The 12079-nt window shown below is 59.3% G+C and overlaps 1 long non-coding RNA gene across 1 annotated transcript; it reads right to left on the minus strand.

Annotated features, from left to right (window-relative positions):
* Positions 1-7398: 7398 nt before the first annotated feature.
* Positions 7399-9840, minus strand: LOC149522158 (uncharacterized). Its single transcript, XR_016347406.1, has 3 exons — positions 9606-9840; positions 8032-8150; positions 7399-7698 (listed from the first exon to the last, which is right to left on the minus strand). It is a non-coding gene; the product is annotated as an uncharacterized LOC149522158 (long non-coding RNA).
* Positions 9841-12079: the final 2239 nt, after the last annotated feature.

Here is a 12079-nt window from a genome sequence, read left to right on the forward strand (position 1 = left end):
CCCACCTTCCCCCCTCTTGCTGCTTCTGTTCCTGAGGCAGCCGGGGGAGGGGTGTGTGGAGGCGACAGGATTAACCAATAAGCCCAGACGTATTGGTTAATTGTGTAGCCAGCTACACACGTTGACACCCCTAGTTTGTGCTGCTGCTGGTATCGGCGCTGCCCTCTGAGGTAGCCCCTGGCCAGTGGCACCCACTCTCTGGTCACCCGGTTTGGGAGGCAGGGCTGACACCCGCCGCGGTGCTGAAGGAAGTGCTGCAATCCCGCCCCTCCTGCACTTCCTGCTGCACCGCTCTTGGGGCAGCACTGACGGCCGAGCGGGTGACCAGAGAGTCGTGGCTGCTCCTGGGGCACCCAGCTCGGAAGACAGGGCCCCCGCCAGCAGTGGTGCAGAAGTAGGAGTGACAACACACGGAGCCACCCTGCTTCTGTGCTGCTGCTGGCAGGGACGCCGTCGTCTAAGCTGGGCCCCTGGCCAACAGCCACTGCTCTCCAGCCACCCAGCTCAGAAGGCAGCCCCACACCCTGCAACACTGCCCCCTTCCCTCTGCGCTGCAGCTGGTGGTGGCGCTGACTTTTAAGCTGGGTGACCTGCCAGGGGCCGCTGCTCTGCAGCCACCCAGATGGAAAGGCAGCCCCCCCGCCAGCAGCAGTGCAGAAGGAAGGGTGGCAACACCGGACCAGGCCTCCCTTCCTCCTGTGCTGCTGCTGTCAATGGGGCTGCCCCCAAACCGGATGGCCAGACAGTAGCCGCTGCTCTCCAGCCACTCAGCTGGGAAAGCCGGGAGAAATCCGACAGTTTTTAATATTTCCAACATCTGCCCAGAGGAAGATTTGTGGCCTGAAGACAAGGTCATGGCTGGGAAAACCCAGGCGGCCAGTGACCCTGCTCGCGAGCCCCCTCCCCTGGCCCTGGGACCCCCTTTTGGGTGGGGAGCCCCAGCTGGAGAAAGGCTGCACTAGGGGATTCCCCAATGACCCTGGAGACCAACGGGGCCAGGAGTTTCTGGCAGACCCTTTCCCACAACTTCCAGGGAATACGCCGGAACTAGGGCCCCATCGCGTCCCCCTGCAACCTCGCCCATTTCACAGCCAGACCGTGTCCACACTGCTCCCTGGCACACTCCTGGGGGCTTGCCTGGGAAATTTCCCGGCTCTCTGACCAGCTGGGTCCTGGCCCAAATTAGGATTGTGTGCAATGGGGGTAGGGGCGTCCCAAGAGTGCCAAGTTCACTTCCCAGCAGCCTGTGGGGCAGAGCTAGAGCCGTTCCAACCTCACTTCTCCCTGCCCCTCAGGGTGGCTCTGATCTGCCCCCTCCGCGAGTGCCCGTGTTGGGGCAGGACAACTCCTGTCCCATCCCAGCCAGGTCAGGGAGCAGCTGACGCCCCAGGGCCCTCGCCAAGTGGGGAGCTCAGACTCCCCTCGCCATTCCCCCATCCCCTCCTCTCCCCCCGTTGCACATCTCCTGGCTGTGAAATGGGTGGGGCCCTAGTCAGGTTCCCAGGGACCTTTACCCCCCACAGAGCAGGGGTGGGGAACCTTTGCTGGGTCGGGGCCACTGACCCACAGAAAAATCTATGGGGGGCTGCACACAAGTGAGAAACAGCCCCCCTCCCCTCCCCAGCATAGGCCCCCAATGCAGTGGGGAGCCCCGAGCTTCAGGGGCCGGATCCCCGCCAGCCAGGGCTGCATCCGGCCCCCGCGCCTGAGGTTCCCCACCCCCGCCGTAGGGATCTGCACTGGATGGGAGTCTCCCTGGGAAGGGCCTGGCCAGGCCTCCGACGCCCAGGGCAGGGCTGCAAGGCGCCGCGGTTGCTGGGCCTTCTGTGCCCGGCGTCCTGGCTGAAGGGCACCGGCAGACCAAGCTCGGGTCTGGGGGAAGCGGCGCGATGGGGAGGCCCCTTCGTCTGTTCCAGCTTCAGCAGGTCCCCGAGGTTCAGCAGGTCCCTCTCTGCCCTGGCCGGCCGGTTTCCTCCTCCTCTGCCCTGGTCCTGTGTGTGACCTCGCCTGGTCCTGGCTGCTGGGCGGGTTGTTTAGTCTTCAGTCTGCGCTGTGACACTCCCCGTCCCTGGGCTGGAATCGTCTCCGTCGGGTCGCTGGGTCCAGCCCGTGCCTGGTTCCGAGGGGACGGCAGCTTCTCCCGCCACAAAGCCTGCAGGCTCCCAGCTTCCCTCTGGCAGAGCTTGCCTTAGGGCAGAGCGGCCTAGTGGGTAGAGTCTGTACTGGCCCCTTTTCTCAGGGCAGTGTGGCCCAATGGCCAGTGTCAGTACATTGCCCCTTTTCTAAGGGCAGTGTGGCCCAATGGCCAGAGTCAGTACCTTGCCCCTTTTCTCAGGGCAGTATGGCCCAATGGCCAGAGTCAGTACATTTCCCCTTTTCTCAGGGCAGTGTTGCCCAATGGCCAGAGTCAGTAATTGCCCCTTTTCTAAGGGCAGTGTGGCCCAATGGCCAGAGTCAGTACATTGCCCCTTTTCTAAGGGAAGTTTGGCCCAATGGCTAAGGTCAGTTTCTTGCCCCTTTAGTCCAACCAGTGTGGCCCAATGGCCAGTGTCGGTACCTTGCCCCTTTAGTCAGGGCTGTGCAGCCCAATGGCTACAGTCCATAAGCTGGCCCTGACTCACTGGGCTGTGCAGGTCCCTGTCCAGGGACAGGAGATGGGGGAGGGGAGGTTCTATCCCCCGCGGGGGGGAGGGGCAGCTCCTCCTTCTCCCCTGGTGCCCGGTCCAGGGCCGGGTCGGGTCCATGGCTCCAGTCCCGGCGTGAGCAGGAAAAGCTCCGACTGATGCTCCTACTCCCGCTGGCAGCTCCTTCCCTGCAGGCAACACCGGCCCTGGAGCCAAGCTGGGGGTGGGGGAGCTGGTGCATCCCCGTGGCCGGGCTCCTCCTGTCCCAAGACAGCAAGGGCCTGTCATATGCGGGGCCCGGGACCCAGGGGGCAGTGGGGGCTTGGCCCTGGGCGGCGCCTCTCTAGGGCCCCCAGGGCCAGACCCCTCTGGCCTATCACTGCAGGAGCTGCTACCGCCTCCCCCCCCCCCCATGCCAGCTGTTCCCCCACAGCATCCGGCTGCCCCAGGCTCCCATTCAGGGTCCCAGGTGTCCAGTGTCCAACCAGACAGTCCAGTTTTTGTGCCCTCTGCCCGGTGAGAACAGTCAGAACTCACCGGGCACGAGCAATGTCGGGACTTTCTGGTTTTCCGGCTGGGCGCCCGACGGAAGCCTGGTGGGGGAGGGGCTGGGAGGGGGCGCGATCGGCGCTGGGAGCCTCTGGTTGGAGTGACGCCTTGGGGGGAGGGGAAGCCCCGTCTGTGCTCCTGAGCGCTGGGCAAGCGCCTTGTGCAGCCGCAGCAGAACTCACTGGCGCTGCGCCAGGACCGTGTGCGGAACAGGCAGCGCCCTGGGATCTGCACATGCCCGGCTACGTCCCGCTCCCCGCCGGCCGATTCGCTCCCCCAACCCTCCCGGCAGCCGGTTCTCCCCACTTCTCCTCCTGATCTTTCCCGGCCAGTCCCGCTGCACCTGCCAGCCTTGCTTCCGGCGGCCAGTTCTCCCCCCCTCCCCCCGATCTCCTCCGGCCAGCCCCGCTGCACCTAACCCACCCAGCCCTGATTCCCGTCGACTGGTTCCCCCCCATCTCCCCCGTCCAGTACCGCTGCCCCCCCACCTGTTCCGCCCCCCGTCAGGCCTGCTTCCCACTGGCCGCCCCAACCCCCCTCCCTCCCCCGGCCAGCCCTGCCTCCCTCCCTGCCCGGCCCCCCACCCTCATCTGAGATCAAGTGTGTCCGATATTTTTTTACTCACCTGGTAACCGTACTCCCATTGCCGGTGGGAGCCTGGGCGGGTCATTTCCACAGGGCCCCCGGCCTGGCATCTGCCGGTGTCTGCTCTAGCGGCCCATTGCCCAGCGGGGTCCCTCACCTCTGGCCCAGCAGCAGTGGGCAGAGGGGTCAGCCCCCTCCCTGGCCGGCCGGCCGATGTCCTTGGCTGGGCCCCCGAGGGACCGTCCCAGCTGGGCCCCGAGCTCCCTAAGGGGGGCTGTGCTGAGCTGGGATGGAAGGGAGGAGACGGGGCCCATCAGAGTCCTGCTCCCAACCCCCCTGGGCCAGGCGCCTCCCTCCCCACGACCCGTGCCCAGCCTGTGCCAACGAGCCCCCATCCCCATCCCCGGGGCTGGGCCCTGGTGCTCAGGGGAGCGAGTCGGATCCATGGGGCCTGGCTCTTAGGAAGGGCCTTGTCTCTCCAGACTAGGTCAATGTGGATGGATCCCATAGTGGGGGAGGGGGGAGTGTGAGGGGGAGGGGATGGGATTTGAGGTTCTTGTTCCCTGAACCAGCCAGGCCCTGAGATCAACTTCCACTCACAGCCCTGACCCTGGAGGGGGAAGGGCCCAACACAGCCCTGCCCAAGGGTCCCCAGTCTCCCCTTTCCCACCCCCAGCCCCCCAGTGCTAAAGGAAAACAGCCTCCCCCTGCTCGCCCATGCTCACCTCCCCGCTGTCTGAGCGCCCGTGTGGGGCTCTGCCCGCAGGTCCCCCCGCAGGGCCGGCCCGAGGCCAGACCCCGCCGTGCGGAGCCTGCAAAGGAAGAGGAGCCGGGTGTCACCGCTGGGAAACCTCCTCCCTCGCCATGGCCCCCTGCTCAGCCAATCAGCAGTGAGACTGGGAGAGGGGGCGGCCGAGAGGTCTCAGGGGACGTCCCAAGGGCTGGCCCACGTCACCCCCGAGGGGTCGGTCTCAGAGCGATTCCAGCCCTGCCTCTTTGGGGGGCTCCCACACAGCCAGAAAGGGCTGGGGAGGGGGGGATATTTCTGAGGCTGCCCTGCCTTGCAGTTGATGTCAGGGGATCTCCATGAGCTCAGCCCCTCCCCCAGCTCCTTCCCCCCCAGGCCTTTGTGGCATCACCGTCCCCTCCCCCCACACGGCTGGTGTCCTGCCCCCAGCCAGCACCTTGGGACATTTGGACAATCAGAGCCCAGAGCTGTACAACCAGCCACAGCCCAACCACTGCTCATGGGCCCTGCCCTTAGAGACTCAGGAACTGCCCAGAGATAGATACGGTAGAGAAACAGCTTGACCACCACCCCTCCTCTTCCCCGCCAGCCCTGCTGGTCTGGGACTGATCCGTCTGGTCTGGGAATCACAGAACAGTAGAATGGGAAGGGACATTGAGAAGCCATCAAGTCCAGTTCCCTGCCCTCACGGCAGGACCCAGCTCCGTCTAGATCATCCCTGACAGGTGTCTGTGCAACCTGCTCTGAAATATCCCCAGTGATGGAGATTCCGCAACCTCCCCAGGCAATTTGTTCCAGTGTTTCACAACACTGACAGGAAGTTTTCCCAACAGGCAGAAACATTTTCCAAATGTCCAACCTAAACCTCCCTTGCTGCAGTTTCAGCCCATTGCTCCTTGTCCTGTCCTCAGAGGCCAAGGAGAACAGTTTGTCTCCCTCCTCCTTGTGACACCCTTTTGGGTACGTGAAAACCGCTCTCATGTCCCCTCTCAGTCTTCTCCTTTCCAGACTGAACAAGCCCAGTTCTTTCACTCTCATGTTTTCTAAACTGTTCCACATTTTTGTTGCTCTTCTCCAGGCCTTCTCCAATTTCTCCAATTCATTCCTGAAACATGGTGCCCAGAGCTGGAGACACGACTCCAAGTGAGGCCTAAGCAGCGCAGAGTAGAGCGGAAGAACGACTTCTCCTGTCTTGCTCACCACACTCCTGTTAGTGCCTCCCAGAATCATGGTGGCTTTTTTCTACAAGTGTCACACTTTTGACTCCTATTTAGCTTGTGGTCCACTCTGACCCCTAGATCCCTTTCTGCAGGACTCCTTCCTAGAGAGTCACTTCCTGTTCTGTGTGTGTGACGTGGATTGTCCCTTCCGAAGTGGAGCACTTTGCATTTGTCTTTATTAAGCTTCATCCTATTTACCTCAGACCATTTCTCCAGTTTGTCCAGATCACTTTGAATTCTGACCCTTCCTCCAAAGCACTTGCCACCCCTCCCAGCTTCGTATCATCTGCAAACTTAATAAGCGCCCTCTCCATGCCAATATCTAAATCACTGATGGAGATTGAAGAGAACCGTCCCAGAACAGACCCCTGCAGAGCCCCACGTGTTAGGCCCTTCCAGCATGGCTGGGAACCATTAATAACGACTCACCGAGAACAGTTTTAAAGAGAATAAAAGGCCGCGAGTCTCCCCTGTCAATAACCACCCACTCGACCAATCCGCAGCGAGACTGGGAGCTCGGAGGCAGCAGGGGGAGGGGAGAGGGCTCAACAGATGTCCGAAAGGACGGGCCAGGTCACCTCCAGCTCCCAGCGCTCTGCCAGCTCAGCTCTGAGTGAGGCCTCCGACCGCCCCAACACCCACCCACCCTGCTTGGTGGAGCAGGGAAAGGGGGGAGGACGCAGAAAAAGGCGAGACAGAGGGAGGGGAGGGGGCAAAGGGGAACCAAACTGAGCAGGCTCCAAACCTCTCTGAGGCTCCGACCGTCTCACTGGGTTCGACACGACCGGCTGCAGGGAAGGGGAAAACGCCGACGAGGCTCCTCTTGCCCTCGCCCCTCGGTCCCAATTCTCCATCTGGTCCCCACAGAGACCCTGGGAAGGGGCCGCGCTGCTGCCAAACCGCGGGAATCTCTGAGCTTGCCCCGGCCTTGCGCCTCTGTCCTGATTGGCTGTTGTCAGAGTCTCTCTGTGAGGTCATCCCTGTCCCCCGATAGGCTGAGGTCCTGCCACAGGCCTTTGTGATGTCACTGCCACGCCCACCCCTCCCCTGCAAGGCTGATGACCTGGCCCTGGCCGGCCCCTCTGGGTGTTTGAGGGGTTCCCCTGGAGCCCCACTGAATGGCAGCTGGGTCTGGGGCCGAGCCGGCTGGCCACTAATGCCCCAGGGGCTGCTCCCTCGACCCCACCCAGCTTGTCCATCCTTAGCAGAGTGTAAGGCCAGACAAGCCCATTCGTGGGTCAATAAAGGTTGCCCCTCCCTCAGCACCTCAGACATTAGGCCACTGTAACTGGGGGAGGGGGGAATTGTTAACAGGACTGGTGTAAGCACTAGCATGGACACTATAAAGGACCCTTCTCTTCCTAGACTTTAATGTTGGTCCTGGGCTGGAATCAGCTCCTGCTAGAAACTCTTTCACACGGGTGGGACCGACTCCCTGATAGTTTTTTCCTTCTCCCACATTAACGACAGTTGATACATTGGCAAAGCCACTGCCAGGGCCAGCCCAGGGACTCTAACGGCCTCTCCCTGGCCCAAGCCCAGCTCCAGCTCCCTCCTCCCTGCTGCGCTAGGCCCTGCCCATCTCTCTCCTGCCCCACGGCTCCTCCTTGCCGGGCTGTGCCGACGCTGCCCCTCCTGGTCCCCTCCTGCCTCTGGCTGGTCCATGTCTGCCCCTCTCCTGCCCCCCTCTCTGGGGATCCCCAAGGCTCCGGCCTCACCCCTTTGCTCTGCTCCCTCCACAGACTGTCAATGGACAACCTCAGCGTCACCTCACCCTGAACATCCCTGCTCCTCCTCTGCCCTCCCCGTCCCTGTCCCCTTCTGCCCACACAGGGAAAGTGACTCAAGGAATCACTCACCGGGTCTGATCCAGCTGGGATCCATCCAGCCAGGTCCAGGCCTTCTCCGGGGAGGGGTGGGACAGTCCCACCCAGAGCTGAGAGGGGCCTTGCGTCAGGTCCTGGAGGGCCTCCTGCAGGGAGTGTGACAGGCACCTGGTGACCTGAATGTTCTCTCATGTCCAAGTCGTCATCAAGTCCAGCACCAGAATTATGGGGCTGTGAGCCTGGCAATCCCCATATAGACCCTCCCTCCATCCATCCCCCTACATCGGGGCTACTCATCTTTGGAAGCCCTGGGGGCCACAGTGATGTTCCGAGCACATGCTGAGGGCCACAACTTAAGCGTGGTTGCATAGACATGCAAATCCCTTTTTTCACACCGACAGGCATGAATACAAAGACTACACAACACGCAGGCCCCATTTAAGTCAGTTCTGCTGATATGAACAAAATGCAACAATTACCCGATTTCCACCCCTATGGCAGCACTTTCACTGAGCAATGACAGTCCAGGAATTTAACTCCGAAAATGCGCAGCTACAGAACAGCATTACATCGATTACTTCTTTGTTCTGGCTTCCTCCTGTGGGCCACACGTTGAGCTCTGCGTAAACACAAACTACACTGCGGGCCACAAACAAACAGGCTGCGGGCCACATGTGGCCTACAGGACGTGTAGCCCTGATCTGCATCTCTCTTTCCCCCTCCCTCTCCCTCCCACAGCTATGTGGGGCACCACGAAACCTGTGGCACCAAATTGCCCCTGATTTCATGGTGCTCTAGGCAGCCACATGGCACGTAAATGGTAGCCCCAGCTCCAGCTGACCTCTTACAAGCTGCACCCAGCAGGGCCGTTACTGGGGGATGCTGAGCTCCCCAGCATCTTGGCCCCATTTCTCCACCCCTTCCTGCCCCCATTCCACCACTTTCCCCCAATTGAAATGGCCTGGGGGCTTAGTAGCACCAGAACAGCAGCAGGAGTCAAGCCTGCCCCTTAGTAACCAGCAGCGAAGTGACCCCTCCCCAGACCACATGGCTCCACCAGTTCCCAACTGCTTCTTGGTACCAGTGACCAGGGGGTGTGTGTGTGAGGGGGTGACTCTGCCCTTTCCCCAAATCATGCTTCTAGGTGCCTGGCGAGCAGAGCAGACTGGGGCCCCTGCTATCTACCTCCCCTTCAGCCCTGGGACTGCCCCCCCCCACTCTGGCCCCCACAGCTGTTGAGCACAGCCCCTGCCCCAAATGAGGGGAGGTGCAGGTTGGGAGGCACTGGAAGGGATGGCTCTGTCTCTCTCAGGGTGTCTACACTGCAGAGGGTGTTTTTTTTAATGGCCATTTTTCTGAAAAAATCTTCATTTACATCTACATTGCAGGTGTGTTTTTTTTTTTTTTTTTTTTTAAATCATCGAAACAAAGAGGTTTTTCTGACTTTGGAAATCCTCTTTCTACGAGGAAGAAGCCCTTTTCCGAAAGAGCTCTGTTGCATAAAGGCGTGTGTGGGCGGGGAAGAGGGAGTTCTTTCACAAGAGGAAAGAGGAAGAAGCCCAGGTGTCCTGGTGACCACTCCATCCATAGCAATCCCAGCTTACACGGGAGAGAGCGTCCGTTCAGTGCGGACAGTATCTTTTCACTGACCACACAGCTCTCTGTGCTGTGCAGACGCTCTCTTTCGGAAGACATTATCCGGAGGATCTCTTCCGGAAAAGTTTCTTCTGAAAGAAGCCTGCAGTCTAGACAGAGCCCCACTCGCACTCCCAGCTGAGCTGGGTTCAGCACACGCACACAGGGGAGGCTAACAATGGCTTAGAGCTGCCTCTGTCACTACCCTGACGCTGAGGCTAGTGATTTCTGCTGGGCCTGTCAAAGCTGCCTCAGGAGTTTGGACCCCCCTTAGTAACCAGTAATGGGAACAGGGACGTCCAAACCAAACCGCTGGGCAGCTGTGAAACTCCCAGTCCTCAAGTGTGTCTAACCAGGCTCTGTACCCAAGCCCAGCCCAGCAGGGGAAGCCCCAGCAGGGGGTTACCAGCCCCTTTACCAGCTCCTCCCGGTCCCGGATCACCAGCAGCTGGGAGCCCCTCGCGGCGCAGTCGCTGCGGCTCTTGTTCCAGGGTTTATTTTCTGTGGAGACCCAGTAGCACTTGTCCCCGCGCAGCCGCCAGTCCGAGGGGCAGAGTTTGCACCCGGCGCCCCCTGCAAAGACACGGGCACCATTAGTGCACTGAGGCTCATTCCCAGCTACCCCCTTCCTGTGCCGGGCAGGGATGGGGATAAATGGGTTTGAATTAGAGATGTTCCATAGTGGTTAACTGAACAGTCGAGTAACTGCATGAATTCGTATTCCTTACTCGATTATTCTATAGTCAGCCGCCAGTGCACTCCAGCCCCACTCCCGGAGCCCTTTGCCCACCCAGCCTGCTGCCTCTGTATCAGAGGCAGCAGCAGAGGTGCCAGGCGGGAGCAGGTCTGCAAGGGGAACCCGTTTAAAAACCAGCTCTCCTCTTGGGACAGCAGCAGTCCCTGTCCAGGGGTTGGGGGCATGGCAGGAATCTGAGCTCCTGGACCTGGTGCAAGCTGCCTGCACACCCAGCTCTTAATACTCTTTAAAAGCAGAGCCGCAACGGGGGTAGGTCCTGGACCCTGCATGAGCCAGAACTGAGCCGGGCTGCTGGGCATCCTGCTAAACGATGCACTGGCAGAGGGAAGGGGGAAATGCGTGTCGTGTAGAGCATTCACCTATAAGCTTTTGCCTGTCGGTTGATCGACTGCACTCTTCCATCTCCAGTTTGTACTTTCCCCTTGAATCCCCTTTGTGCTCCCTGCAGTCTGGGGCTGGGCCCTGCCTGGCTCCAGGGGGATGGTCAAAGGAGCCTTGGGGCTGCTCTGCCTAACCCATTGCTCCCATCTGGGCCCTGGAAAGCAGAGAATTCCCATGGTGCACTGTGCTCTAGCCACACACCCTGCTCTGCCCCTACTTTGGGAGTTGGGAAGAGGCTGTTGCGCAGGGTTCCTGTAAGCTGAGCCTTTGGGTGAGCACTGTTGCAGCCCCTGTCCCCATCTGTCCTAGGCCGAGGAGGCTCCAATCTCCAAGGTGGGCTCTCGGGGGCAGGGAAAGACTCCGGGAATTACCTTCTGTACAGACTCATCCTCTCTCACGCCCGCGGGGACAGCGGCTTCCTGAGGTTCTTGACAGAGGCTCAGTTCACGTCTCTCAGATCCTTGGGCACCAGCCGTTGCCAACCAGTTGGACTGGAGGCAGGATAAGAATGCTGCAGCCATATTCTTTGTTGTTGTCACACATGACATCACAATACACTCAGGCCTCCATACAGAGACCTAGACACCCGCCCCCAGGTAACTCTTATCCCATCGCACGGCCAGGCAGGGGGCAGTGCTAACACCCACAGCTGGTTCATACTGGAAAGCTACTGGGAAGGAAGGCAGGAGGCAGAACCTTCCCTTGACCTAGCTCTGTCCTTCTATTCCTTCTAAAATCAGGAATAAGGGACCTTTCGGAAAAGGCTTTATTTTCCGAAAGATCCCCGTCTAGACTGGCGCTTTTTTCTGGCAAAGCCCCGAGCCGGAAAAAAGCGGCAGCCATGTTCATGCAAATGGAGCGGGGAAAATTTAAATCCCTGCTGCATTTGCATTTCCGACTTGTCTCATCTGTATCCCTTTTCCGGAAAAGGGGCCCAGTGTAGACACAGCCCCTCTGTTTATAACACATCTTCTGTTGCTGCTTCTTTTGCTGCTACTTTTCTTCTTCTGTTGCAGCTTTTTCTTCGGGTGATTCTTCTGCTGCTGCTGCTGCTACTTCCTGTTTCTTCTGCTGCTGGGGCTCATTATTCTTATTATTCTTCCGCTGCTGCTTCTGCAGTGCTGCTCTTTCTGCTGCTGCTTCATCTGCCTCTGTGGCTCCTCCCTCTCCTGTCCCTACTTATTTTCATTCTTCTTCTTCTGCAGCCACTGTTCCTGATGACTCCTTTTTTTCTACTGCTGTTACTTCTCTAGCTTAAATCTGCTGCTGCTCCTGATGCTCCTTCTGTTGCTGTTCCTTCTTCTGCTGCTACTGCCGCTCATTCTCCTGCTCCTATTTATTTTTCTGCCTCTCCTTTGTCTGCTGCTTTTTCAGCTGCTACTGTTGCTGCTCCTTCTGTTGCCCATACTTGTTGTTATGCTTCTTCTTCCACTCCTTCTTTGGCTACTTTCCTTCTGCTGATGCTTCTTCAGCTGCTGTTTTTTCTTCTGCTACTTCTGCTTTTGCTGCTGCTATTTTATTTTCTTCACTTTCTGCTGCTGCTGCTTCATCAGTTTCTCTTGCAGCTGCTTCTACTCTCTGTACTTATTTTTCCGTTTCTAATTTTTAGTGTGTGCTGCTGCTTCTACTTTTGCTGCTTTCTGCTGTTTCAGCTTCTTCTCCTGTTGCTCCTCCTTTTATTTCTGCTACAGCGGCTTCTGCTGCAGTTTCTTCTCCTGCTGCTGCTGCTGTTTCTTCTGCTGTTGCTACTACTT

Source organism: Pelodiscus sinensis, chromosome 19, assembly GCF_052426305.1.
Source record: "Pelodiscus sinensis isolate ZL-2025 chromosome 19, ASM5242630v1, whole genome shotgun sequence".
Lineage (NCBI taxonomy): Eukaryota > Metazoa > Chordata > Testudines > Trionychidae > Pelodiscus > Pelodiscus sinensis.